At 44.0% G+C, this 26920-nt stretch overlaps 1 long non-coding RNA gene across 1 annotated transcript in view; it reads left to right on the forward strand.

The window, feature by feature from the left end:
* Positions 1-26920, forward strand: part of LOC115907949 — a 79711-nt gene that overhangs the window by 34525 nt on the left and 18266 nt on the right. The window contains exon 3 of the long non-coding RNA XR_004061082.1: positions 3822-3882. This is a non-coding gene — a long non-coding RNA (uncharacterized LOC115907949). The remainder of the gene's footprint in view (positions 1-3821; positions 3883-26920) is intronic.

Here is a 26920-nt window from a genome sequence, read left to right on the forward strand (position 1 = left end):
TCCAAGCCTTCCTGTGTGACCTGGAGAGAATAATTTAGTCTTCTTGAGACTTTATAAACAGGAGGAAAGTTCTGAAAGTCCTCAGTGATGGTGCTTTTGAATTCCTGAGCATTTTCATGATGCCTTGGGATCCTGAAAAAGAAGGTACCAGATAAAGATAAAGAACTGATTGCCTTTATTTTTGCAAAGAATATTGGTCGATGTTCTTCCTTTTCAAGATTCAAAAGCACAATTTGGAAAAGCCTTCAAGTATGAAGTCTCATTTCCTTAATATATCCATCATCAGACATAAACACTTTTTCCCCCTCCCTCTCTCTGGTTCATTTTTTAGCTTTTATTTCTTACTCCTCACAAAGTCTCCTACAAGTGATCCATGTGTTTCTGCTGATTACTACTTGATGCCATTTTAGAAAAATGTAGCATAATTAAGTAGTAAGAGGAACTGGGCAGTAAAAGGGGTAGCTTTTGGACAATTCATTAAATACTCGGTGCCTTTTAATGGTAGGGTACTTCCTTTGCTCATGAATTATTCATTTTAATGCTTTTGTTATAATGGCGACAGTGTTCGGTCTCTGAGGCAGTTCTGGACAGCCTTCCTCTGCTGAGATACTGCACAGCAGCAGCTACCATTTATTTTATAAACATCTAAGTCAATAATACAGTCAGTAAATGTATTTTCAAAATCGAGAACACGAGAAAAGAGGAGAGATAACAATATTGTAACTGAGGGAATCTGTTTTGCTGAAAGGTTCAGTTTGTTTACTTTTCTGCCAACTATTTAGGGATGTAACTTAAATATTTTTACAGATTACAGTGTTTAGTATTAGATTCAAATTATGTCAATAATGAAAACAGACATTAGTGTCTCTGCTTTATACAGCATTGTGCGATAAAAGGCAGTTTAAAAACACTCACTCTACATAAACACATCGGGTTTTTCTTAAAACTAATGTTTGAAGGTCTCTTTGAAACAGTTTTTTAGGATGAAACATAACACAACCGCATAACCCACACAGAAAATGCATCTGAGTCATGTGCCTAGAGAAATAAAAGTTTCTTTGTGGTATCTAGTATCAGTCTTTCATTAAAGCATGGACTTTCCTGAAGAGAAATTCCAGGGCAGGCGCTTGAGGGCTCTCCCCATCTTTTCCCCCGCCTCCCTGCACTTCCCTGACTCTGGGATAAGCCCCTGGGTCTTGGCAGGCTGGGTTAGGGACAGTCCCATGAGGAGCAGGGAATTTGGGGCTGGGAGAAGGAAACTGGGGTGTGGAACAGGAATTTGGGGCTGGCAGCAGGAAATTCGGGGCGGGAGCAGGGAATTTGGGGCTGGGAGCGGGCAATTTCGAGCTGATAGCAGGGAATTTAGGGAGGGAAGCAGGGAATTTGGGGCTGGGAGCGGGGAATTTGGGAAGGGGAGCCAGGAACTGGGAGATAGGAGCGGGGAAATTGGGGCTGGGAGTGGGGAATTTGGAGCTGGAAGCAAGGAATATGGAGCAGGGAATTTGGGGAGGGGAGCCAGGAATTTGGAACTGGCAGGAGGGAATTTGGGGCTGGGAGCTGGGAATTCGGAGCTGAGTGCAGGGAATTTGGGGCTGGCAGCAGGGAATTTGGGGAGGGTAGCTGGGAAATTGGAGCTAGGAGCAGGGAATTTGGGGACGGGAGCCGGGAATTTGGAGTTGGGAGCTGGGAATTTGGGGCTGGCAGTAGGGAATTTGGAGCTCGGAGCCGGGAATTTGTGGCTGGGAGCAGGGAATTTGTGGCTGGGAGTGGGAATTTGGGGAGGGAACAGGGAATTTGGGGCTGGCAGTTGGGAATTTGGGGCTGGGAGTGGGGAATATGGAACTGGAAGCAGGGAATTTGGAGCTGAGAGCAGGGAATCTGGATCTGGGAGCCAGAAATTTGGAGTTGGGAGCAGGGAATTTGGAGCTGGGAGTGGGAATTTGGAGCTGGGAGTGGGAATTTGGAGCTGGGAGCGGGAATTCAGAGCGGAGAGCAGGAATTTGGGGCTGTGAGCCCAGAATTTGGGGCTGGGAGCAGGGAATTCGGGGCTGGGGGCAGGCAATTTGGGGCTGGGAGTGGGAATTTGGGGAGGGGAACAGGGAATTCGGGGCTGGGAGCAGGAATTTGGGGCTGGGGACATGGGATTTGGGGCTGGGAGCCCAGAATTTGGAGCTGGGAACAGGGAATTGGGAGATTGGAGCAGGGAATTTGGGGCTAGGAGCAGGGAATTCGGAGCTGGCAGTGGGAATTTGGGGCTGAGTGCAGGGAGTCTAGAGCTGGGAGCCGTGAATTTGGGGCTGGGAGCAGGGAATTTGGAACTGGCAGGAGGGAATTTTGGGCTGGGAATAGGGAATTTGATGCTGGGAATTTGGGGATGGGAGCTGGGAATTTGGAGCTGAGTGCAGGGAATTGGGAGCTGGGAGTGGGAATTTGGAGCTGAGTGCAGGGAATTGGGAGCTGGGAGTGGGAATTTGGAGCTGGCAGTTGGGAATTTGGAGCTGGAAGCGGGAATTTGGGGCTGGGGCTCCGTGCTGCTGTTCCCTGCGGACACCACCGCGGGCTCCTCGCAGCGCTGTCCCTCTGTGCTGCGGTTTTAGCAGCGCTGCTTTCTCCGGAGCCGCGTCCTCACTCCCGAAATGCCTCCAAGGCAGAGATAAGTGCGTGTGGGGGACGGAAGCAGTGAGCAGATAGATGAGTGATTAGGTCATTGGGATGAGGAACGAGGGTTTTTTTTTTTTTAACTCCGAGCTCCCTCCTGGTTTCTTGCTGATCAGATTCCCTGCGAGCACGGAGGGCTGAAACTGCGTAAGTAGAGGAAACAAAACTCCATAGATGGATAAAGCTGCAGAGCTGTGAAGGAGCAGCGGAGAAGAGAGAAGTCTGAACTGAAAGTATATGTGGTTTCGGGGAATCTGAATCATGCAGTGTTACTTTCACTTTTTCTATGCTTGTGTTTCCTATGAACAAACCAGTGGGGAGAGATAGAGGTTCTGATTTAGATAATGGCTTGCAGGCTTTGGGATCAGTCTTTGGGACAGCACATCCTGCTGGAGGGGGAGTCCTCTTGGCAAAGGTTGGGAGAGTTTTCTGCGCTGCCCACGTCCACATTGTTTCTGCTGGGAATGTCAGCTTCGGGCCTTTTCCTGCGGATTTTTCATAGATTTAGGTGACCACCCCATGTAAAATGGAAGCACCAATAGGAACCCCTCCTTTCCTTTTTCCTGTAGCTCTGCTCAGACCATTCTCTGTTAGCATGGTAGTGGTACAAAGTGTGTGGTCTTTCAGCTCTGACTAATGCATTTTGTGCTGTGTGACTGAAAATGTCTCGCAGTCTGCCAGGGCTGACTGAGGGCTGTGGAATGTGGTGCCTTTTCTCTTTTTTTTCCCTCTGATTTATTTTTTTCTTCCATTTTTTTTCCTTCTCTTCCCTCTTTTTTTTTTTTTTTAAATTTCTTTTTTTTTTTTCCTTCCCTCCAGTACAAATGTGTAGGCAGCTTGTTGAGAAAGCTCGGGATGCAGGGGAAATGCTTGAGCGTTGTGGAATGCGGCTTCCCCTGGGAGACCCCAGCCAGGCGGGCAGTGAATGAGCAAAGTGGAAGAATGAGAAAAGGGAGGAGGTCGGGAGGCAGGGACAGATAGGAAAGAGTGAGCGAGGAGGAAGGAAGGAGCTGGAAACAGAGGGGCCCATTTCCCTTTTTTTCTGAAGCAATGACAGCTGGTTCTGTCCTGCCTCACATGACAAAGTGCTGTGGAGAGGAGTGTTTAAGCTGGAAGCCAGCGAGCGAGGGTGGTCAGCTGATTATATTTTAATTTCTTTCCAGGCTTTAGTCAGGGGATCCCTGATGAGTAGCCAGCCCACCAAGAAGGGACTTGAGCACACAGGTAAGAGAGAAGCTGTGCACTCTTACACACAGCTGGGGGGTCTGGGGGAGGAGGTGAACAGCTCTGACATTGTTTGAATGGTTAAAAAAAATCCTGACTTGCTTGGATGTGTAACACTGTGATTGTCTCCTTCAATGCTGCTACTTCTGCTATTCAGTCTTGTTCTCGATTTTTTTGGAATCTGTCTTTAATTAGAAGCTTTATTGCAAAAAAAAAAAAGAAAGAAAAACCCAATTGTGTGGTGTTAAATATAGACCTGGGTATTGCATGAATATTGCGTTTTGTTACTTTTTGAATAAAATAACTTTCCATAATGCAAGTGTGTCAAACTCATATTTAGAGGGGAATTCCCAAATACTTGAACTATGAGTCATAAATAGTTAAAGGACTAGTACAACAGTTCAGGATAAAAACTCCGTTCTGCCTTGGGTGGCTGCTTTTTTACACGTTGGTAATAAAAAATGTCTTAAAAAAACCCCAAAGATTCACAAAGCTGAAGCTCTTTAAACTCTGCTGACCATAACCTAGAAGATAGGTGGCAGAGAAGAAACAGATGACTGGGCAGGAGGATTGTGCAAGTGCTCTTGGCCTTATGCATCTTTTCTTTCATTGTGTCTAACAACCTGATGAATGAGTCTTCTCATGTGCTGAGGATGCTTCAAAGAGATGCTTCTGGTGCCTTAATTCCTGTTATATAATGTCTTAGCAAGAAAACAGACTCAAAACCAGTAATAAGTGCACTTACTGTAAATGAAGGAGTACAGAATAAAAATTCCTGGTGAGTGTGACAGGTAAGGGGTTTAACTGGTTTTATGTGTGGCTACTGTGCCACACTCTCTTCTCTTTAAACATAACTATGCAAAATTTTCTTCCTTACTGTTGTTTTTCCTTACTGGAAGAGTTCAGATACTCTCTGAAGTTCTGAATCACTCCTGTTTAAGGGTGTGTTCAGAGTTTTTTAAGATGAAAAAGGCAGGCAAGTGTTCCCACCTCCCACCTGCAGCTCTGAAAAACCCCTTGTGGTCTAGGGTTGTAAACTTTATATTGAAAACCTGTCATACAAATTTCCATGTTTTACTGGTGGCATTGCTCCTGCTCACTAATTTGCAGTATTTAAATTAAAACTATTTGAGCTGTACCTTTTTCTAAGAGGCTGGTGCTATACGCAAGGATAATAAAGATGCGTGGCTTTCCAATTTTTTCTTTAACTCCATGATGTTTCTCTTTTTCTCATTGTTGAAAAGTCTCTGCTTGTGACAAGCTGGCTGTGAGATGTTGGTATTGTCTTGTAACAAAAGCTGGTTCCTAGAGGCTCAGATATCCTGAGGTTTGATCTGGAGGAGACCCTGGAATGGGGCTGTGGGATAGGTGGAGAAGCACTTCTGTTGGCTTCAGTGCACCTTTATCATGTGCAAGCCTGAGGAACAACCCAGGTTTGAGTGGAAATCTGGGAGGGAAATCACAAAAGCACAGGAAGCATCAGAGAGGTTGAGGGTAACAGTGGATTTACAGCACAGGCTGAGAGCTGTGAAGTTGGGTTTTGCACTGATCATGGCACAGAGAGAGCTCTTCAGTTTTAAATAATGCTTGGCAATGGTTCTCCACTGAAGGTTTTTGAGACGTGCTTTCCCCTTTTTGTGGGATGGGAGGAGGAGAGGTGTCAGGAGGTGAGGAAAGCTTGGTGGAGTGAAACAATGTCAGGCAACAAAGGTTCTGGATAGCAGGGACTGCTCTGAAGTGGCTCCTCTGCTTGCCATGAGGGCCAACCAGGAGGCCCTTGGTGCTCAGTGCCCCCCTTCCCCTAAAAACTGGGAATTGCCTGGGCTTGGGGGTCTGGAAAATTGGGCAATAGCCCTGAAAATACCCCAGGTTCTTAAAAGTTCCACATTGGTTTCATCTTAAGCAAAGGGATCTTTTATGAATGGATGCAAATCTTGGTGAGCTCCTTGCAGTTGTCCTGAGGGGAATTCCTGGCAGGTGGGCTTGTTGGGGCTGCAGCTGCAGAAAGGCTGCCAGGGCTCCATGTCCTCACTCAGGGCTGCTGCTGTGGAGGGAAAGGGGGTCAGACTTGTGGAACTGGAATGGGTAAAACTTCCAGGGAGTATAAGAGTATTCATTTCTTTCCTTCTTCTTTTTTTTTTTTTTTTTTTTTTTTTTTTTTGCTTGCTTGCTTGTTTGGGTTTTTTTTTTTTATTTTTTGTGGTTTTTTTGTCTTGTTGTTGCCATTTTGGTTTTTGGGTTTTGTTTCCTTTATTTTATGAAGTTTAACCTATTGATTATCTGTGATCACGAACATCTTTAATAATGTAGACTGTCTAGTTCAAATATATCTCAGAGAGAGGAAATGTTTTAGTTTCAGGTCTATTTCTGCCTTTTCGCTTGTGTTCTCTGTTTTTGTCTGAAGAGAGGGATTTGTTTGAAATATTTCAAGTGCAGTTCCTAGATTTCCACTTATTGACATGAGAATATCTCTTTCACATAACTTCTGACTTGTGATCACTTTAGGTCATGTATATTCAACCCTGGCAATGCCTAATGATCATGATTGCCTTGAAGATCAGTAGGAAAAAATAAATAACTTGCCCTGCAAATGAGGAACTGATTCTGTGTGTATGGCATTATAAAGGATAACATCTGCAGCATTTAATTTTCCTTAGAGCAGTGGAAGAAGAATTAAGAGTTCAACAGCTGTACTGAGTAAACTTGCAAGAACATGAGCTCTTAACACCTTTAAATACAGAGATGCTTACTTTCATAAACAAAACTGGTCTAAGAATGTCAAAAAAAAACCTTGAGAAAGTTGAATCACAATATTTTAATGGAATATTTATTATGATGAACTGTTTTACTATACATTTTATCATAGATTGGAGAAAAATCATTGGAAAATGATTTTTTGTTTTGTTTTGTTTTTTTTTTGCTAGATAGAGGGCAGACCCCGATGTTACTCATTTAGTAAGATCTCTGTACATTTTAGGGCTTAACTTGACACCAAAACGGTCATTACTTAAGTGCAGCTGGACAGCGCTTTAGCTGCTTAAAACCAAACCCCTTCATTCCCTTCTTTCCTAGTTATGAGCACAAACGCCTGAAATGGGATTTTCCACTCCTGCAGCGCTAAGAGGCTTAGACCTTTTTGGTATTATTCACACGAATCTCTCAAGGCTCCACTTGCATACTAACGCTCGGACAGCCCCGCCAGGTTTTGCTGCGGCCTGGTGGAATCCTCCCGGCGCCTTTGGGGTGCTCCCAGAGGGGTTTTTTGGTGTTTTTTGGGGCTTTTTTGGGTCCGAAGCGCGCGGAGGGTTCGCGCTGGGAGCGGGCGGGGCAGCGCCGCTGTCGCCCTCCCGCGGCAGGACGCGGTACTGCACCCGCCGCGCCGCCGGCTCGGGGGAATCGCGGCTGGAGAAACCAAGGATGAACTCCATCACTTCCCCGCCTTTTTCATTTATTCACCCGCAGAAAATGAAAAAAAAATGAAAGAAAGAGACTGTTAGAGGCAGCTCCAGCAAGTTCAGCGTTTCTCGCTTTTCCCTGATATGATAGAGAGGGACTTTTTGCAAGGACTTGTAGAGACGGGACAAGGGATTCCAACTGAACGAGAGTGTTAGGAAGAAATTCTTTACTCTGAGGGTGGTGACAGGCACAGGCTGGCACAGGCTGCCCAGGGAAGTTGTGGCTGCCCCATCCCCAGAGGTGTTCAAGGCATGGTTGGGTGAGGCTCTGAGCAACCTGGGCTAGTGGAAGGTGTCCCTGCTCATGGCAGGGTGTTGGAATTATATGATCTTTAAGGCCCCTTCCAGCCCAGGCCATTCTATGATTCTATGGTTTTATGCCATAGAATCATAATCTAAAAATTTTATGTGGTTTTTTTTTTTTTTTTTTTTTTTTTTTTTTTTTTTTTGTTTTTTTTTTTTTTGTATTGGTGCAGGCTGTGTGATATAATACATTGTAAATGGTGATTAATACTGTGGAGAGATACACTAAAAACACTCACCTCGACGAAAATTGATAATATGCTGAAACAATAAGAAAAAAGAATCTTCAGAAGTCTCTGCTTACTGAAATGTGACATTAAAGTTAGCAAAGCGGATTTAGCCTTGCTGCAAAAGCAGAATGATTTTTTACATGTCTGGATCAATTGGAAAGGCTGTTTGTGAACTTTGCATAATCTTTTGGACTGTAACAAAATGTTGGAAACATCCAAAGCTTTCTAAATCAAGTGTTTCATGTTAATATTTAATATCAATATACATGAGCTACTTCCCAAATCAATTTCTTCTCAACTCCAAATCTTATGGGTTGAGAAGAAAAAAAAAACCAAATCAAAACATTCCCTCACTGCTATATGCACTGATAGTAGTAATAAGCTTCTAAAAGAGTCATGAGCTCTGACACTTAATCACTCTTTGTGATGAATGATTATTCAGAAGCAAAAGTCCTGCCACAACACACATTTCATTTGAGAGCTGTCGCTGCACCATGTACTCCAAGCCTCAGTTCCACAAACCCTGTATCCATTCAGTTCACTGTGTAAAAGGCACAGGCAAGGAACTATCCTTGATCTGAAAATGCCTCTGAACTTTTGGAGCATCTTAAGAATAAAGGGGATGCTCAGAGAGATGGGAGGACCAGGCATGAGGAGCTGCTTGCATGGGATTTGTCCCTGGCAGCTTTTGCCATCTTTTCTCTCCCCTGCCACCACAGGGACCACTCGGGCCAGCAGCAGCAGGTTGCACTCTGTGGAAGCTGATGAGAAGGATTTTTGGGAGCCTGAACACAGAAGGTGCCATAGCAAGCATCATAAATGTCCCACATTATAAAAATGGCAAAAGAAAAGGAAGTATGAAAAGAGTTAGTCAGTGATGCTAATGATGTCCAAAATTCTTCAGTAAAATCAAGACTCAGTACCTGCTCACAGAAAGCAGAATATGACTGAAATAAAGAAGAATAGAAGGGTGCAATTTAAATGAAGCAAATGGCATCTTAATAAGCTTTGGGAGTTTTAGGGTTTTTTCCTCCATTCATTCAGATCATAGCTGGCTTTACGTTGAATTACCTTTTCTGAGGAATTTATTTGTGTGTGTGCATTTTTAAAAATAGTGTCATGATTTGTCATTTGTAAGACAACAATATGGGCAAACCCCAAAACTGACCTGCAGCTGAGGCTGGCAATCATTGACATCTTAAGAGGAATCAGAAAATCCATGTTAGGGGTGCTTCCCAAGTGTTGCATTCCAAGCACTTCAGTAATACTGTGTATTCTAAAGCTCATATTTATTTTGTTATTCAGTTGAAAGTCATACCAACAGAAGCAACATACTATGACAAGTTAATGTAGTTTCTACTGCACAGTGCCACTGCTCAAGTTGTGGTTTTCATTAGAATTTTTTTTCTCCCTTAAAAATAGAGACCTATTTTGATGGCACATCTTGTCTGTCATAACAATAGAAGTTCAAGACCTGCTTTTCCAACTGTTTTCTCCTCGTTTATGTAATTATTAAATACCCAAGTGTGCACAACATGATAGAAAATTTTAATCCTCTAATCTCTACATTTAATCTGTGATACAAATTCACTGCTTTTTTTCCAAGACTGCCCACTGCTTCCTACTGGGTGGGAATTGCTGCTTTTTGGAGCAGGCTGTAACATTCTCAGGAAGTTTGCTCCTGAGGAGTGGCCAGATTTGAAGTGTTGCAATAAATCTTGCAAACAGGCAACTATGGTTTTAATTGTATTTTAATCTGTGCATGCTCAGATTGTCCCAGTGGTTCTGAGCAATGGCTATGTGAGATCTCCTACTGACCACTCCATCTGAAAAATGTATAGGAGAGTGTATTTTCCCAAAGAATATTGAAGAAAATAATTGCCGGGGTTCACTAAAATTAAAAGCCTCACTGTTGTGAGATTAGAAATCTTAACTGTTGTGAGAATTCTGAAGACGTAATGAGCCCTTCCTATAGCCCAACCTGTTCATCATCACACCAAATTCCTCTAAAGAAAAACAAGCCATAGAGTTGAAGCTTTTTCAGTGAACATTTTGTTCTGTGGTCACTTGTGCAAAGCGTTGGCTGATAGGGGACATACATTACGTGCTAAAGCTGAATATTCTTCGTAATTGAAGACAAAGCTCTTTTTAGAACTTCTCATCAGTCTCTGAAGAATGCTTTGTAGACACTGATGTAAATGTTTCCTGAGAACGGGGGGAATCCCCCTCAAAAAACCTCTCTGTCTGGAGGGAGAGCCCAGCCCAGCGAGTCAGGATGGGGATTTACTGCCCGGGGGCGGCAGTGGCTGCTGTGGGTTATTTGGGGGTGCTTTTTGTGTGCTGTGGGTTATTCGTGTGCTTTTTGGGTTATTTGGTTTGGGTCTTTAACTGGAAGAGGTTTTAACTCCAGCCCTGCCCGTGCACCAAACCCACGGGAAGGAAGGAAGGAAAGGAAGGAAGGACCTCGAGTACCGAGTGGGGTCGTGCCGGGAGGGAGCGGAGGCAGCAGCAGGGGAGCCCTGGGATGGGATGGGATGGGATGGGATGGGATGGGATGGGATGGGATGGGATGGGTGGGTGGGATGGGATGGGATGGGATGGGATGGGATGGGATGGGGGGATGGGTGGAGGATGGGATGGGATGGGATGGGTGGGATGGGGGGAGGGAGGGGGGAGGGAGGGATGGGATGGGATGGGAGGGAGGGATGGGATGGGATGGGATGAGATGGAGGATGGGATGGGATGGGAGGAGGATGGGATGGGATGGGATGGGATGGGATGGGATGGGATGGGATGGGATGGGATGGGATGGGATGGGATGGGATGGGATGGGATGGGATGGGGTGGGATGGGATGGGATGGGATGGGATGGGATGGGGCGGGATGGGGTGGGATGGCATGGGATGGGACGGCATGGGATGGGTTGGCGGGGGTGGCTCCCGGGGCAGACGGGGATTGCAGGATCCTGGCCCTGCTTCCTCCTCCGACACCTTTAAAAGCCCCAGCCCGGACAGGGCGTCCGGAGCCCGCCGAGCTCCAGGAGCAGGAATAATTCTGGGCAGCACCGAAAGGTTCTGTGCATTAACCCAATACTGCCCAGCTCCAGGAGTGCAGCCTTTATTGGTTTCCAATTCAAGCAAATTTACATTGTATTTGCTGCAAGCAAAGCCCTTGTAAGCAACATTTTGGGGTAAGGTTTACTCTCTTTAATTTTGGTCAAGGTGGTGAAAGATGTGTTTCTTCCACCTTTAGGTTTCCTGAGCCTGGCTTGCTGCAGCTCTGGATATGTTCTGTGTTCAGTGTTCTTGTGAGCATTTGGCACAAAGTGCTGAACAGCTTGTTGCTACTGGTGCCTGTTTCTCCCTGAAGCACACAGCACCTTTTTTAATTTAAAGGAATAGCAATAAGTTAACTAGTTAACCAGTTAACCCCTAACTAGTAGAAAGTATTTGCCTATTTAGTTTTCCTTTCCTATGAAAGTGCAAAATAATATTAAGTGTGTAGTCTTAACTCTTCTTATCCTGTGAGAAGCTTAGAAGCTGTTAGAGATTAAATACTTGCCCATTTATTCAGTATTAGTAATGCTTGTGTTAGAGAACATAGAGTGTGTTATTCTGTGTACCCAGGTTATTTTGTTTTCCCTTTTTGTGAGATTTATTTTTCAAGTAATAACATCCAGTTAGTCAGCTATTGGGTGGACAGGCTGAATAGATTCCAACTTCATAAATGTTAATGCATGCTGTGAGTGGCCTTGAGTAATAATGGATGACAGTACAGCATTCAATCAGAGAGGATGTCTGAACCACTCCAGTGTGACTCTGCTACGTGCGCTGGGGAGGGCATGTGTGCTTCTTGAGAATAGGAGAGAATCTGGTAAATGCAAAAAGCTCCTGGGGAAATGCATCTTTGTTTTTCCAAAGAACACAGCAGGCAAAGGCTTAGAGTCACAGAATGACAGAAAGGGTTTGATTGGAAGGCACCTCAAACATCATCTAGTTCCAACATACCCAATAGGGACATCTTCCACTTAGACCAGGTTGCTCTGAGCCCTGTCCAGCCTGGCTTTGAATACCTCCAGGGCATCCACAACTTCTCTGGGCAATATGTGCAAGGGCCTCACCACCCTCACAGTCAAGAATTTCTTCCTAATATCAGATCTAACCCTCCTCTCTTTCAGTCTGAATCCATTCCACCTCCTCCTGTCACTCCAGGTCCCTGTGAATAGTCCCTCTCCAACTTTCTCGTGGCTCCCCTCAGGTACTGGAATGCCACAATTGGGTCACCCCAAAGTCTTCTCTTTTCCAGGCTGAACAATCCCAATTCTCTCCACTTTTCCTCATATGAGAGATGCTCCACCCTCATAATCATCTTCGTGTCCTCCTCTGGATTTGCTGAAACAGGTCCATGTTCTTCCTGGAGATGACTTCTCCTCCTCATTAAGTACCTTGACATGTGTGGTGCCATGCCTTCATTTATGAATTTTGTGGCTTTCTGCTTCTGAGAAACCAAAGCCTTAGTCCACAGACAGTTTGTAACCATTATTCAGAAATGAGCTCTGCTATGGATCTTAAACTAGAAAAAAATGAAGCAGTTGTGGATTGATACTCAAAAACTGAATGAGACAGCAGCAATCCTCTAATCTGGTAGTGTTGAGTTAACATGAATGATACTTGTCAGATGTCCCTGTAAGTATGAGCTGACACTTGTTTGTTCCTTGCTAATTTAGGCACAAGCATTGTCTCGTAAAGTTGTGCAATCCTTATTGGAAATATACAGGCACTTTTTCAACCAATGATGAGAATGAGAATTCATCTGCTCTTCATTTTTTTGGTGTAATTATTTAACGTGTTCATCTGACATTTGGAAACTTTAACTGGAATTAGTCTCTTTTAAATGTGTTTGTCACTAAGATTTAAATGGGTTCCAGTGTATTTGTTTCATGTAGTGGAGGAGGAGGAGGGGAAGTAACATTTGAAAGTTATCACTGCTTGCCTAAAAGCTTACAAATGCTACCATATGTCCGGAGGTTTTACATCATTTATTAAGATGAGAAAATAACCTAACCATTCGTACTTTGAACAAGATAGCTAAAAGTGAAGCAGTATTTCCCCAAGAATGATATTGTGCAGTCTATTCCGTGTAGGAGAGGTCAGACTGGTTGATTGTCTCTAGACACAATGTTGCCAAAGAGCAATAAATCAGGTATTTTTAAGCTACCCTGTGAACAGGAATACTTTAATGTACCAGCGCCGCTTGCCTTTCAGACTTGACTGAGCAGACATATTTTAAGATGTTTGTTACAGTGTATTTTTAATCTAACCTGCTTCCCAGAACATTTAATTGTGGAGGCGTCTGAGCGGTGAGCTGTCCTGGACCTAAGTGCAGGACACTCAGAGCCTGCAGGAAATCAAAGGATTCCTGGGCATGGGGTATAATAATCCTGCCAAACTTTGCTGCCTCTGTGTCGCAGGAGGACTGCAGTGGGGCAGGAAGGTGCAAGCAGAGCTCCAGGAATACCTAAATGTGCCACCTTCCCTTATGTGTAGATTCTGCATGTATAGCCAGAGTGTCCTGGGAGTGCTGAAACTCCCTGTGCAGGGACACTTCGGCTTTGGGAAGGGTTTAACCAAAGGATTCTCCTTGTGAAATGGAGCAGTTTGGGTGTTGGAGGCAAGGAACACTCAATAACAGGGCTGATGATGTCTGTGACATGAAGGAAGATGTGCTGATCACTTTTTGTCTGCTCTTGGAGGGTTTTAGAGCTGTTCACATGTGTTTTACCAGCAGAGATCTATGAATGGGATCTTTAGGCTGTTGAGCAAACAGAGAGCTTAAAGAGCTTTGCTGAGGAGTTACCAAGGTGCCACTTTTGGGAGTATTGGCCAGACAAACACTGAAAAGATTGTGTAGGGCTCCCAGTCTGCCCATTTAATTGTAGTAATGGCTGTGATGTGGCTCCCTCTACAAAGCAGGTGGGTGCAGGAGAGAAAGGAAATGTTAGGGGTATAGAAGGAGAGAAACCATCCTTGTGGACCTGTCAACTACTCCTTTTCTTTCTTTTTTGGGGTGGGTGTGTTTTTTTGTTGGTTTAGGGTTTTTTTGGCTTGTTTTGTTGGGTTTTCTTTCCCTTTAGCTGCTGCTCTGCTGTTGATGATCCCTCCTACACATCCCATGCTGGTCTCTCCTCTCCAGCTACAGGTTGATGGGATTTCCACAGGAGTGTTTCACAATTGTCCGTAAGTGTGTGGGGGTGATAATCAGACAAGGGATGTTATCTCCCAGTGCCATATTTGCCAAGGCTCTCCCTGAGAAACCCTGTAAGCAAAGACTCAGCCAGCACAGCCTCTCATACAGTGGTGATTTCAGGGTGGATAACATGAGGAGAAGGCAATCTCTGCTCTTTCTCCAAGTCCTGCCTAGCCAGATCACCAGAAGATTTTCCTTAGGACAAGATAGCCAGCTTAGAGCAGAAGATTTAGTATTGCTGGAGTGCTTTTTGTTTGGAAGAGAATGTTTCTGTTGATCTTCTCCACATGTGTGCAGAGTAGTTCTTCAAGATGTCATTTGTGGTCACTTCTTGCTAGAGAAAAGGTTCTGCCCGAGCAGACGTGGTCACAGGCATGTCACAGCAGCCAAGATAAATGCAAAAAGCATTTCCTATAAAATGGGGTGATGTACCCAGACCTGGCCATTCAGGCAGGTGACAGGAGGTCAGCATTGTCCCTGCTTAAGCACCTGATTGCTGAGCAGGTCTGGGTCACCTGCAACCCTGGTTTGGAATCTTGCTTGGCAGCATCTGCTGAGGGGTCTGGGCTGCCTGTGGAAGCTCAGAACCATGGGTTAGGAAATGAAATGTCTCAGTTTTGTGCAAGAGGAGCTGACTGCTGCTTTGTTCTACACTTCAATTATTGGTGAAGTCTTACTGGGACTTCTCCAAGCCAGAGAAGTCCCCATGTTTTGCTGGGCAGCTCCTTGCAGGTTGGATTGAGCTGGCTCTTTTGATCAATTATGTTACACACAGGGGTTGAAAAGAGTGGAATTTACAGACCAGACTCTTCTTTTTAAGGTACATGGCAGTTTTGCTCAACATCTTTCAGGGACAGTCATGCACAGCTGTCCGGGCTGCCTGTGGTGCACCCTGTGAGGAGGAACCAGTTGGATCCTAGGTTTTCCAACTGTCCTTTATCTTTTAGCAACAAGTCTTACCTCAACATCTCTTTCTTTTTTTTTTTTTTTTAAGTAGAGAATACATTTCTTACCCATTTTTATACATTTCTTGTGTGCACTCCGCACAGAAGTGCAGGTGTGTTGTCAAAGCTGTATGCAGATTATTCAGCGCAGTGAAGTAACTGCAACATACTTTCACATGATTCCAGAGATGGAGGAATTCCACGCTGGCTGAGCAATACAGCATTTCTCAACCTTAGGGGCAAGGGAATTTTGTAAGGTGTTTTTAGTTTTTCCCTCAGTAATAGAGCTTCATTTGTTTGAACTTTAATAGTTGGGGTAGAAAAAGGCAACTGGCTACATCCCATTTTTCAGCTCAGAGAACTTACTTACAGAATTACTGCTTGTAAATTTTAAGTGATGTTTAGATTGTTAAAGAACAAAGTGATTAAATTATATTATTTGGATCCTCTGAAGTCTTTCTAAAGATCTGAGTGTTGTTTGGTTTCGGTACGCTTGCTTTAGTGTTTGGTTAGGGCTCTTCATAAACAAAATACAAACATTATCTTTATTACTCACAGTGCTGCTGCATACTTGCGGTTTAGGTTTTGCCAGCTATTTGCATTGTATAGCCACAGACTCTGTCTGGGTGGCATAAACAAAAACAAAGCCTTTCTGTTCCTATCAAGACTTGTTTTTTCAATTAGGTGCATTAGTGTAGCGTTAGGTAGAGAGGTGAGATTATGTCTGTGCGTGTGTGTGACTCTCCTCGAGTCTGAAGTGGCAAAAAACCACATCAGAATAGATTTATGTGAGTCTTATTAGCCCTGAGCACCCACAGCATGATTAATGCTCTGCAAGAGAGACAGACAAGGCTGTCTCTGCCCCTAGAAGCTCACAGTCTAGCACTGATAAGACTTGCCTTGTAATTTAGGAGGTGTGAAATTAATTTTGTGTTTATTAGTATTGTGACCCTCCTCTGGATGCAGTTCTGGGTGCAGAAGCTGTTGTAGGCACATGAATCAGCCTGCACTGGCTTCACTAATCCATGCAAATCAAATGCCTCCTGTTAGCTCTGTAAAAGGTGCCAGATCAGGATTGTCTGTGCTAAGACCTCTCTCTCCTGAAGCATGCCTTGAAACAAATTTCAAATAATGCGTTTCAGGCATCGCAGGCTAATTTAAAAACTCACATGTGCATCCATTATGAAGTCACTAAAACTCATAAGCCTGGACTGCCTTTTAAATTTAAGAGGGCAGGAATAAAAAATGCACTAGAGGGCAAGCAATAGTTTGTACCCTGGCTTGCACTGTGCCTATGAGTTTTGAAAGAAAGAAGTTCTATATTTTATTATGAGTGGTGTGTTATGTTCCTGACTGCAATTGCCATTTCCTCACATCCCCACACACTCCCCCTTCCTGTAGCTTTTTTTCATAGGATTGGAGAAACAAAATGTGTAATTGTGGAGAAATATTTGTTCTTCGTTCTTGATGATGTTCCCATCCCATGCTTCAAATTGTGTTTGCAAGTGTTGGCATTTTCAAATGGAATTTCCCATCGTCTTTTCTTGAACTGTTCCAGCAATTCTGAAAATGTGAAGGATGTGTGGACTTTTTTGAAACCAAAACAGAATTTCACTTTTCAAAGGCTACTTTCAGAAATATTTCTTAAACCATTAAAGAAAACAAATAGTAGTAATATGTGTACTAATTTAAAGTCATTGCATTTACAGGAGGTTTTTCTACAAAAATCAGTAGTGTTTAGATAAATCCCTAATATTTTGCTAAGTGCATAAGTATATTATTTTCTGTACTTGGATAAAAATTACTTTCTAGCCTTAATATGGTTTTGTAGCCAAGTGCCTAGATAGAATGCTCTCTTTGAAATTTGTCACTGAGATGGTTGAGAAGAGCTGGTAAGAAAGATATGTTCTAGCAGCTACTTAAAAACCTCATAGCTAACATAAACAAAATTATATTGCATATAATACCAATATTTAAAATATTATTAATATCTGGGACTGGGTGTAAGAGCTTTTCTGTTTAGTGGCTGAGAATGTTACTGCTCTGATCAATATTGGTATACAGTAATTTTTTGCCAAAGGAAAATATTCTTTTCCTTTCTGTACCTTTCTAACAACTGCAAGAAATGGCAGCTTTTTGCCATGGAAACCTGGGAATTAACTTTACCAAGTGGTGTATATAGGAGAGTCCTATAAAAGTCCCTACTAAAGCTCTGCCATTGTATGCCAGAATAAGGAGGATGGACATTTGAGAAGTTTGGTTTCTACACAGTAGTTGAGAAATAATTTAACCAGAAATGTAAAAAAGCCCAACAACCCACGGCCTGTGGTAATCTATTGTGTAATAAATAAAGATGACCACAGCTATGGTAAAAATGCTGATTTATCCTTCCGGAAGAGATATTAAGCATCTTCTCTGGTTAACTTCTGGCAACTTGCATTTTATTTCTGCTTATTTCTGCTATTTCTGCTTGGAGCTTATTCTTCATTGCAAGTAAAATTAGAGAACATCAGTGATTTTTTGTCTTGAGGCAAGTGAGGGGGAATTGCTCTTCTTTGAGGCTGTGAATATAAAGAAGAAAAATTTGTATATTCTTATTATACCACCAGACCATCGCAAAATACTGGTTGCCACAGTGGCACTGATCTCTTTGCAGGAGAATTTCTACTGCTGTTTTGAGGGATTTTTAAGGATTGATGGAGAGTTTCAGTTGCTGTGTTCTAGAGAGTGATCCAGCATGTGCTGTTGTCTAGTACTCCTGCAGTCCTGGGTGGTTGTGTCAAAAACATCTTCTGAGTGATTTCGTCCCCCCTCGCATAACCTGCGTGTGAGGTGAGACTGTGAGATGCTGTAAGGCTGGGATAATCCACATGGGATGTTTTGAATCTGCCCCTCACCAAGCACTGCAAAGTTGTCTGGGCTTTTTTCCTACCTGGCACAGGCTGGGTGAACCTGGGTGCTGAGTGATGCTGACGAAAAAGGAGGAACAGCTTCCACGAGGCAGCAAGGAGGTTCTTGGGCCAGCAAACTTCGTGTTTGAGGTCCTCAAAGGGGGTTTTCCAGAATGGCTGAGGGAATTGTCTTCCATTTTCTTCCTTCCCCCACACCCAGCCCTGGAAAGTCACAGCAGCTGCAGGGGGCTCGACAGAAGTTTTCTGTCTGTCTGTCTGTCTGTCTGGGAGTCGCGTCCTTAAGGCTGGTGGTTCAGCTGAATTCCTGAACATGCTGTACACCCGTCCTTGCTGCAGAGAGTTTTACTGGGCACGTGCAAGAGAATTACTATGGGAAAGATCTGGAGTTGTTTAGGGGGAGGAATTGATTCCAAATGATGCCTTGCTGAGGCTTTATTGTGTTTTTCAGACAGGGAATTAAATAACATTTTCTCCGTACTAGAAGCTTGGAGGCAAAGTTTTTAGTTATCAAAATCAGTGGTTTTTCACTAGTACAAAAATACATATATCCTTGGTTATCTATCTAACTAGTAATTAATAATGCATGGGTTTGTTCCCAAGTATTTGTGTTGGCCTCTTTAAAAGAGGTTTTATGGTCTAAGTTCTTTATTCTTTACCCAGTATCTCATACTTAAATGGCTATTCCAAAGTGCAAAAAAACCCAGTGTTCAACACTCATTTTTCCATGACCTTATCTCACTCTCACAGGAAAAGACAAAGAGATATTGAGTGTTTTTCTGTTTGGCTTATCCACTAAATAAGTTGTCTTTATTAGAATGCCTAATAAAGCATCTGTGCTAAGGTGGTAAATCATGTATTCCCTGGACTTGCATCCTTGAGCTAGTCCTGACTGAAGAGACTACATGTGGTCTAATATCTAATTTTCATTATTAGCAGCAGTCTTTTTACCACTGGAGCAAAAGGGCTTCTAACAGATGAAGAAAGATTTTGTTCAAAGATGCTCATCTTTTCCTTGTTATAATTGGAAAAAAAATAAAAGGAAGAGGAAAGTAATTGAAAGGTTTTAATTCCTGTGAATTTTAAATGGATTATATCTATTAACAAAATTGCTGCATCTTAAGCAGAAACTTTTTACAAGAACGCAGTAATTGTAATTAATTTTTAGTCTGTGCCACATATTTGATGATAGCTCTGATTCATGCTATTATATTCTCTCTTCCTTCACCCACAGCAAAACAAATTTAATTTGATTCATACCCTTACCAAAAAAAAACCAACAAAATTACTCACATGGTTATGATTCAGCTCTTGGCATAAAACCCTGTCCTCCTCCATCCTCCCCTTCTCCCACCCAAACCTCCCCCACCCTCACCCACTGTATATTTATGTCACCGTAGTCTGAGAAAGTTGATTTAGAAATGGAGCAAATGAAATCCTTCTTCAAGCTGCTGTTTTACTTCTGTTGATAAGAGTCTAACAAGACTTCCTTTTCACAAGTGCCATAGAGGAGCAGCAGCAGTGCTCTGGTTTTCTTGTTACTTTAGCAGACAGCAGGACTGCGCTGGTCTTGAGTCGTGTTTGCTTTCAGCAGTCCAGCAGAGCTGCAGCAAGCGATGCTAAAACTGGCCAGGTTCTTGTATTTGTGAGTCTACCTTTGGAAAAAAAAATTAATTATTTGAGAAAACCATATACAGGGATTTTTTTGTCGAAGTGGAACACCAGAAGACCTTACTTTAATATTATTTGTTCCTTAATTAGCCTTAATTTTGTGTCCTTAACAAGCTTTTCCCCAAGAAGAGATAAAAGCTGCAGTTCTTTCATTACACAAATGTGTAGCAGCGTGCCGTGTTTCCTACAGGCTTGTGCCAGATTCCTCTGTGGATGGGTGGTGGAAAGCTCCTGTCTTCACCCACCGCTGGAAACACAAATGTTACAGTTCTGCCCATCATTGTGTCTGACAAGCCGTGTTCCCTAAGAGCTGAATGCCGAGCACAGCTCAGCTCCTGTGATCAGACACTGCCAGCATTCAAAGGAGATGTTTTATACATGAAAAAGAGATGTTTACAGAGAGCTGGAATGTAGAGGTGATGCAGTCCAACAATCCCAGTGGAAATTAGGAGCAGCTCAGTGCCTCTGAAAGCTGACGTGTGTTATGTATATAACACTGAGCACGGAGGGGCTTCCTGTGCACTGATGCTGTGAATCAGTCGCTGCAGGTACCATAACTTGCATAAGCTGGTGGGAAAAAGTGCATTTTCAGCCAAGCATACTAATACAGCCCTTCCACTCTCACTCAAACAGACAAATAATGGATACCTTAAGGGTAAATATCAAAGAGGATTCAGTTTTAGGTTTTTTTTTGTTTGTTTGTTTGTTTGTTTTTGTGTTTTGTTTGGCTTTTTTAACTGCAAAGGTTCTCAGAACCTAGATCACTTGTTTACCCAAAGGAAAAATAAACAAACATGGACTTGCTCACTTTCTAGTTAAATGATGTATGTTTCTTTGTGCTTACAAGCTTTACTTTTTCAATAATATCGACAGGGAAGGAGATCTGTAGGGGAGAAAAGAGAAAATTCTTTTTTTTCTCTTCTGCCTAACATCCTCTGCTTCTGCATGGTGCTATTAGGAAATGATACCTACATTCACATGCATCCATGGTCTGTGACTTTCCTGGTTCACACATCCCAGAGGTGCTGGGAGCTTCCCCGTGGGCTGGGCTCTTCCCCTCGGGCAGAGGAGGGCCTTCAGTGCAATTAGCATTGAGGGTGGTGTCACTTTACTGGGGAGCTCACTCCCTTCCTCAGGGAAACACCAGAGCCTGATTTTACCCCAGTCCTGAGATCTTCAGATCTTCCACATCTTCACTCCTGGTCACAAGGTGCTGCTGTAAATAAAGCTGACCTAGAGGGACAAGTGGTCTTGTACATGTGGTCTCTGTTGAGGGGCTGAGGAGCTCTCTCCCTCTCCTGCCTCATGGCTTTATGAGATGGGAACTGTCTAGCTTGGGCTGTCTGACTCCCCTGGGGAGCAGGAGTCCCTGAGATGTGGTGGGTGGTGGCTTTTGGCAGCACTGTGGAATGCTGAAATCTAGATAGGATCAGTCCCTCTCACCCATGTTGTCAGCTGGATGTCCCCTGTGTCCAGCACCAGTGACCAACATCCAGTAGCAGTGCTGTCCTGTCTCTGTGTCCAATATCAATGACCAATGTCCAGTACCAGTGCTGTCCTGTCCCTGTGTCCAACACCAATGACCAATGTCCAGTACCAGTGCTGTCCTTTCCCTGTGTCCAACACCAATGACCAATGTCCTACCATCTTACTCTTGACCACACCATGACCAATGTCCAGTACCAGTGCTGTCCTGTCCCTGTGTCCAACACCAGTGACCAATGTCCAGTACCAGTGCTGTCCTGTCCCTGTGGCCAACACCAGTGACCAATGTCCAGTACCAGTGCTGTCCTGCCCTTGTGCAACACCAATGATGAACATCTCAAAAGCAATCAGGCAATTTATCTATCACATTTGGACCAAGACACAAAGGTGAGAAAGTCAGAAGAGAAAGATATTTAGGAGAGGAGAATTGCTAGCTGCAATTGGAAACAGTCACTGCTCAAACAGAAAAGAGAAGCAGGTCTCCTGAGGAAATGGTTAGAAGAGGGAGAATAGGTGGGAGATTTTGTCTGTGAGGGGGCACAGAGCAGGGTGAAGAAAGCAGTGCCTTCCCTCTCACGTTCCTTATTCTCTGCCTTCCTGCTCTGGTTGGGTTTCTGTGTTAAAGCACACAGAGAACACGACAGAGGGAATCCAGATGAACTTCAGTCATGTCTGAATGGCCAAGCTGCTGAAATCAGACCATCACTGCCAGCAATTCAGTGATGCACCTTTCTGCATTCTCATTCTGCAGTAGAACAAAAGTCTCAGCCTCTGACCCTCAAAAAAAAAAAACACCCAAAAATGCCACCACCAACAACTATACTGACTTTACCAAAAAGAGTATTTATCAACAACGAGGACAACGATGAAAGCACTTATTGCCCCATTAGAGACCAGCTGCTATAATTTTTCTGTGTTCTGTTTTTGCCACATAGAAGGTGACTGTAGGTGATCCAGCTCAGCACTAGGCTGGAATGAGATGCACAGTGTGCTCTTACAGGAGATGTGGCATGGCATGGGCAGCCAAGAGCTCCTTAGGTGCAGCTCACTTCCTGATGGAAACTTCTGTGATGTTGGTCAAGACATTTTAAGTATTCCTGGCCTCTCATTTTCTAAAGGAGACTAAAGACTACCATTTCACAGGGATATTATGAGGATTTACCTTAAAATGTACTTCTGAAGTATTTATAATGGTTAATCAGGTTTTCCATTATGGAGTAGTTATGTTATTTGGCTGGCTTCAGCCACACGAATTCACACAAATGCTATACATAGAATACTTTGGTGGAATATTCTGTGTTTGGCTCATCTGAGTCACGGTTTCCATTCAAAAAGAACTGATTGTTTCAATCTAAATTATTTTCATGAAGAACCTCATAATAAATGCTTTGGGGAGAACTCAGAGATGGAGCATGATAAAATTGTTAGCATAAAATATCCCATCAGAGTCGAAGGCAGATATGACTGCTGCCTACTAGCGAGCTGCAGAATGGAAGAATGGGGGCATTTGTGGTACAGCACAGGAAAAGGAAAAGCACTGTTCTAGCAAAGAGAGGACAATGCAGATCACTTCATGTTGTGCCAGCAGCTGGCCCTGAATAAGTTTAAGATGGAAATTTTGAAAAAAAGAAATGAAGGTCCAAACCATCAGAAGCGACTTCTGGAACAACCTTTGAATTGCAGGAGCTGTGAGGAAGCTGGAACTTTTTTCAAGATGGGGATACAGTCACATTTATAGAGTCCTCAGGGAGGTGTTGGCTGGTTTGCTTTCCAGTTCCTGATTTCTGCAGCTCCACCTGTTATCTTAGGTCTCATATTCAATGCTGCTATCTATCACCAAAGTTCCAATGGAGGTGGACAGTGCCTCTCCCATTTTTTATGTTAATAGAAAACCCATGGCTATTTTAAGAGAGATTTATTCACTGTCTGCTAAGAAGATGGAACATGTTATTCTCCCTAAACTAATCTATCCGTTATTTAAAAATCACTTACTGGCGTAATGTTCATAGGCATGATTTATAAAGTATTCTGATCTCTTTATTCTAATCAATCAAAGATAAAAAGTACCCCCAAAAGCTTAAAATGTGTGATCATTTTCTTTAAAAAAATTACAGTAGATGAAAAAGTGATACTGAGTTTAGTATGTACACAGTGTGAAATTTTTATTAAGTCATCTGCCTTTAATTAAACATAACATTTTTTGCTATCCTCATGCTATTCTAGGATAGGATGTTTTTGTCATTTTATGGTTTTATTGGTCTATGGAATAGTCCAAAAAATTTGAAAATGTGGTTAGATTAGTTTTCCCTTGGGTTTGACCTCAGTAAACTTATCTTGTGGTCCAACTAGATTTCTCTTTAGTGTATTTGTTACCTCAAGACATTTGTTGTGCGTTTAATTAATACAATGTGAAAAAAGAGGAGGGGGTGGGGAAGGAATTGGGTGTTTTCTGTTCTGTGGGGGTTTTTCCCCTACCCCTGAGAGCAACTTTGAGTCATTCCTCTAAGAGATCCTACTCCCCGCTGCTAAAGAGGGCTGTTGTTCTGTGGAACAGGAGGGTGGGGGAGAGGCGACTTGAGTCATCTCGGCTGGTTTGTCCTGGCATACGTTTCCTGCCCATAAATTGGGATTGGCAGGGTTTGTCAGTGGCAGGCAGCCTGGCCCCTGCTCCGGCTGTGCGCCCGTGTGATGCTCACGGCCACACGTGTTTCTGCAGGGCAGGAAAACGGGGATGCAGCGTGGCTCGGTGGCATCGGTGGCATCTCAGGCAGGCGCTGGGAGGTGTTGGCCTGTGTTCCATACGGGCTTGTGGGCAGGTGAGGTTTTCAGCATTGCTTTTGAGGGAGCCTGATTTTATACACTGTTCGTCTCTTCTCGCAGCAATTCCTCACAATTAAAACGTAAAGCATTAATTAGCACCGGCGCGTTTCCCTTGCGGGAGCCTTTTGTGGCACGGGGGGCTGTTCATTGCGAATCGCTCGGCAATGCCTTTCAATAATTCCGGTTTTTATTGACTCGTCTCATCCGCCGCGCTCAGAAGTTTTTCAGGGCAGCGCCGGCACATCGCTCACCATCAGCCTTTGCTTTGCCAGCCGCTTCCAGCTTATACTTGAAAATTTATCGGTATATGCGTGTGTGTATATATAGGTAACAGACGGCGCTCCTTTGGCGGTGAGGCGGGACGTGCCGCTTTGCCCTGGGCGAGGAGGGGGAAGCGGGCGAGGCGATGGCCGCGGTGGCTGTGTAAAAACCCCAGCTCGGGGGCGAGGATTAGGGTAATGTGCGCCAGACATTCCTCCCGCGGAGATGCTGGCCGGTGCTGAATGCGGCCGTGTCTGTGTGAGGCGAGGGAGTTTCCTGCTTTAAATCACCGAGCAGGCTCCGGCTGGGCGTTCCCGCTCCCGCTCGCTGCCCTTTTTTCCTTCCCCCCTCAATGAGTGTCCTTTGTGTAACCCCGCTAATTCAGAAAATTCTCCGCCGTAATTGGAACTGCCCCGTCACGTGGCCGCCGCCGCACGCCGATTGGCCGCCCTTAATTGGCGGGTCGCTATAAGAGCGCAGCGCGGCGGCGCCGGCCGCTGCTCCGCGCCGCTGCCGCGGCCTCGCCGGGCCCCGCGCTGGGGCCGCCCGCCTGTCCGCCTTCCCTCACCGCCCCCCGGCCCGGCCCGGGCTGCCGAGAGCCGCCTGTCAGCGGGGAGCGCCGCCGGGCTCGGTGAGTGCGGAGCGGGAGCGCCCGGCCCGCTGGGGAAGGAAGCAAGGAAGGGGCGCACCTGTGGGGGGGAGCGCCGCGGGTGCTGCCCGCTCCCCCCTCCTCCTCCTGTGGCTGAGGGGGAAGTTGCTCGGAGGTTTCTCGGAACCCCGTCTGGATGAAAGTACCCTTTAGCACGTGTGCCTGCGACTTCCTTGTGGCGGGGCAAGTCCTTTCTCCTTCCCCGGGGGTTCAGGTGCGGGTGGTGGTGGTGGGCGCGGGGAGGGTCCCCGGTGTGAGGGGGGAGGCCGGGGATGCGGGAGCTGCGAGTTTGCTTTGCCATTGTTTTTTCGCGTGTGGAAGCTGAAGTGACTTTAAATCACGAGCTGAGCGTGATCGCTTTGCGTTCTGCGTGTTAAAACTAGATATAACTTCCCACGTGCCTGTTACTTAATATCCTCTCAGTGTTTAGGAAAAAAAAAAAAGGAATGTACTTCAGAGACACAAGCAGAAATATGGTGATATATAAGTATATATAGATATTCAGAATGTTGGTTTTTACGAGACTTCCGAATATAGTGTGATCCTAGAAACCATGTTACTGTGTGAGGGCGGATAGAAACCCTTTCAATTATTTTTAAATGTTGTACACCAATTGCTACATTGAAAAGTCAGATGGGAAACAGTAGTGCCTGTAATGCATTGTAGACCTTGTCTTTGGTCAATAAGTAAAGAATGGCTATATTATGTGGAAGTTGTAACCTGTGTTTCAAATTTGCTGTAAAAACTTTGTAAGCTTTATTTTTACTTTCTTTTTGAGCTGTAACTTATTCAACGTGCACTTGGAAAGATCTTTGGTTACAGGTTAAAAGGTGTCATGCAGAGTATGGTGTTCCCTGTTGGTTCTGATGCGTAAAACGCTGCTTCTTATTTTAAAGCTCTTGCTTTCATCTGTCTGAGGTCCCTATGTGGAGATTTTTCCAAAAAGGGAAAAAAGAAACTAGCTCGTGTTGAGATTACATTTCTGTTATGAATCTTCTCTTAGTTGTTCAAAGGCCTTTCTCTCTTTCCTAATACAATTTTCGGAAGCTCTTTGAACAATGCTGCATATAAAAATAGAGCTCAAGGTTGTTGTGTAGCTAAATTTATTGCAAAAACGACTAGGAAATGTCTAATAAGAGCAGCAATAAAAAGAATAGATGGTGAGATAAGCGTGTCTTCCAGAGGCACTCTGGCTTCACCATTCGGGGAGAGCGTAATCCAACTTGTGCTGTCGGAGTCTTCTCCTTGGCTCAGGTGTGGCTGGGCACCATCTGAGGGAAATGTTCTGTTTTCAGGCTTGAGCACAGGGCTCTGAGGTTCTGTGGTTGTGCTGGGGCTGGGGAGCAGCTCCCTGCAGCTGGGTACGTTTTTACTTATAGATTTACCAATTAAAATTCCAGAGGAAGAATTCATAAGGTTAGCATTCTTCCCAGAGGTCCCCCTGCTCCCTTCCCCCCGCTCTCCCAAAAATAAAAAGCACATACTACTCTGTTTAAGTAGTCAGTGCTTGAAAAAAATTTAACTGTATAGTCGATTTGTTGTCTATTATTAAAATGATCAGTCCCCTCCCACTGGGTTTCGCTCACCTATTTTGAAATACTTGTATGAGGTGAGAGCTGACTGATTTAAGCATAAGCTGAAATTTTGAGAATTAAATAAACATGTTCCAGTGAAATTCTGTTTAGATCATGTCTGTTACTTGTACTTTGGTTTGTGTCATACTGTTGACTGTTCCAGTTTATTCATTAAAAAAAACCCTTATATTTTGTAGTATATGATCTCATGCAAAACCACATTTTACTCTCATTCTGTTAGTAAGTTTTTGCTGTCTGATTTCTGTGAGCATATGTAATGAAAATATTTGTTTTAAAAAAGAAAATGCCTGGAATTACAAAATGCTTTGGGGGAATCTGAAATTTTATGTGTCATAATAACAGTTCTTACTGATTATTGCTAGTGGTGTTGCCTGACTGATGTAGAGAAGGGCTAACATGGGAAACATGAGGAATGCATAAAATTAGCTTTTCTTGGGGGGAGGGATTGTTGTAGTTCTGTGTCAGCTTAG

The sequence above is a fragment of the Camarhynchus parvulus genome, chromosome 1 (assembly GCF_901933205.1).
Source record: "Camarhynchus parvulus chromosome 1, STF_HiC, whole genome shotgun sequence".
NCBI lineage: Eukaryota > Metazoa > Chordata > Aves > Passeriformes > Thraupidae > Camarhynchus > Camarhynchus parvulus.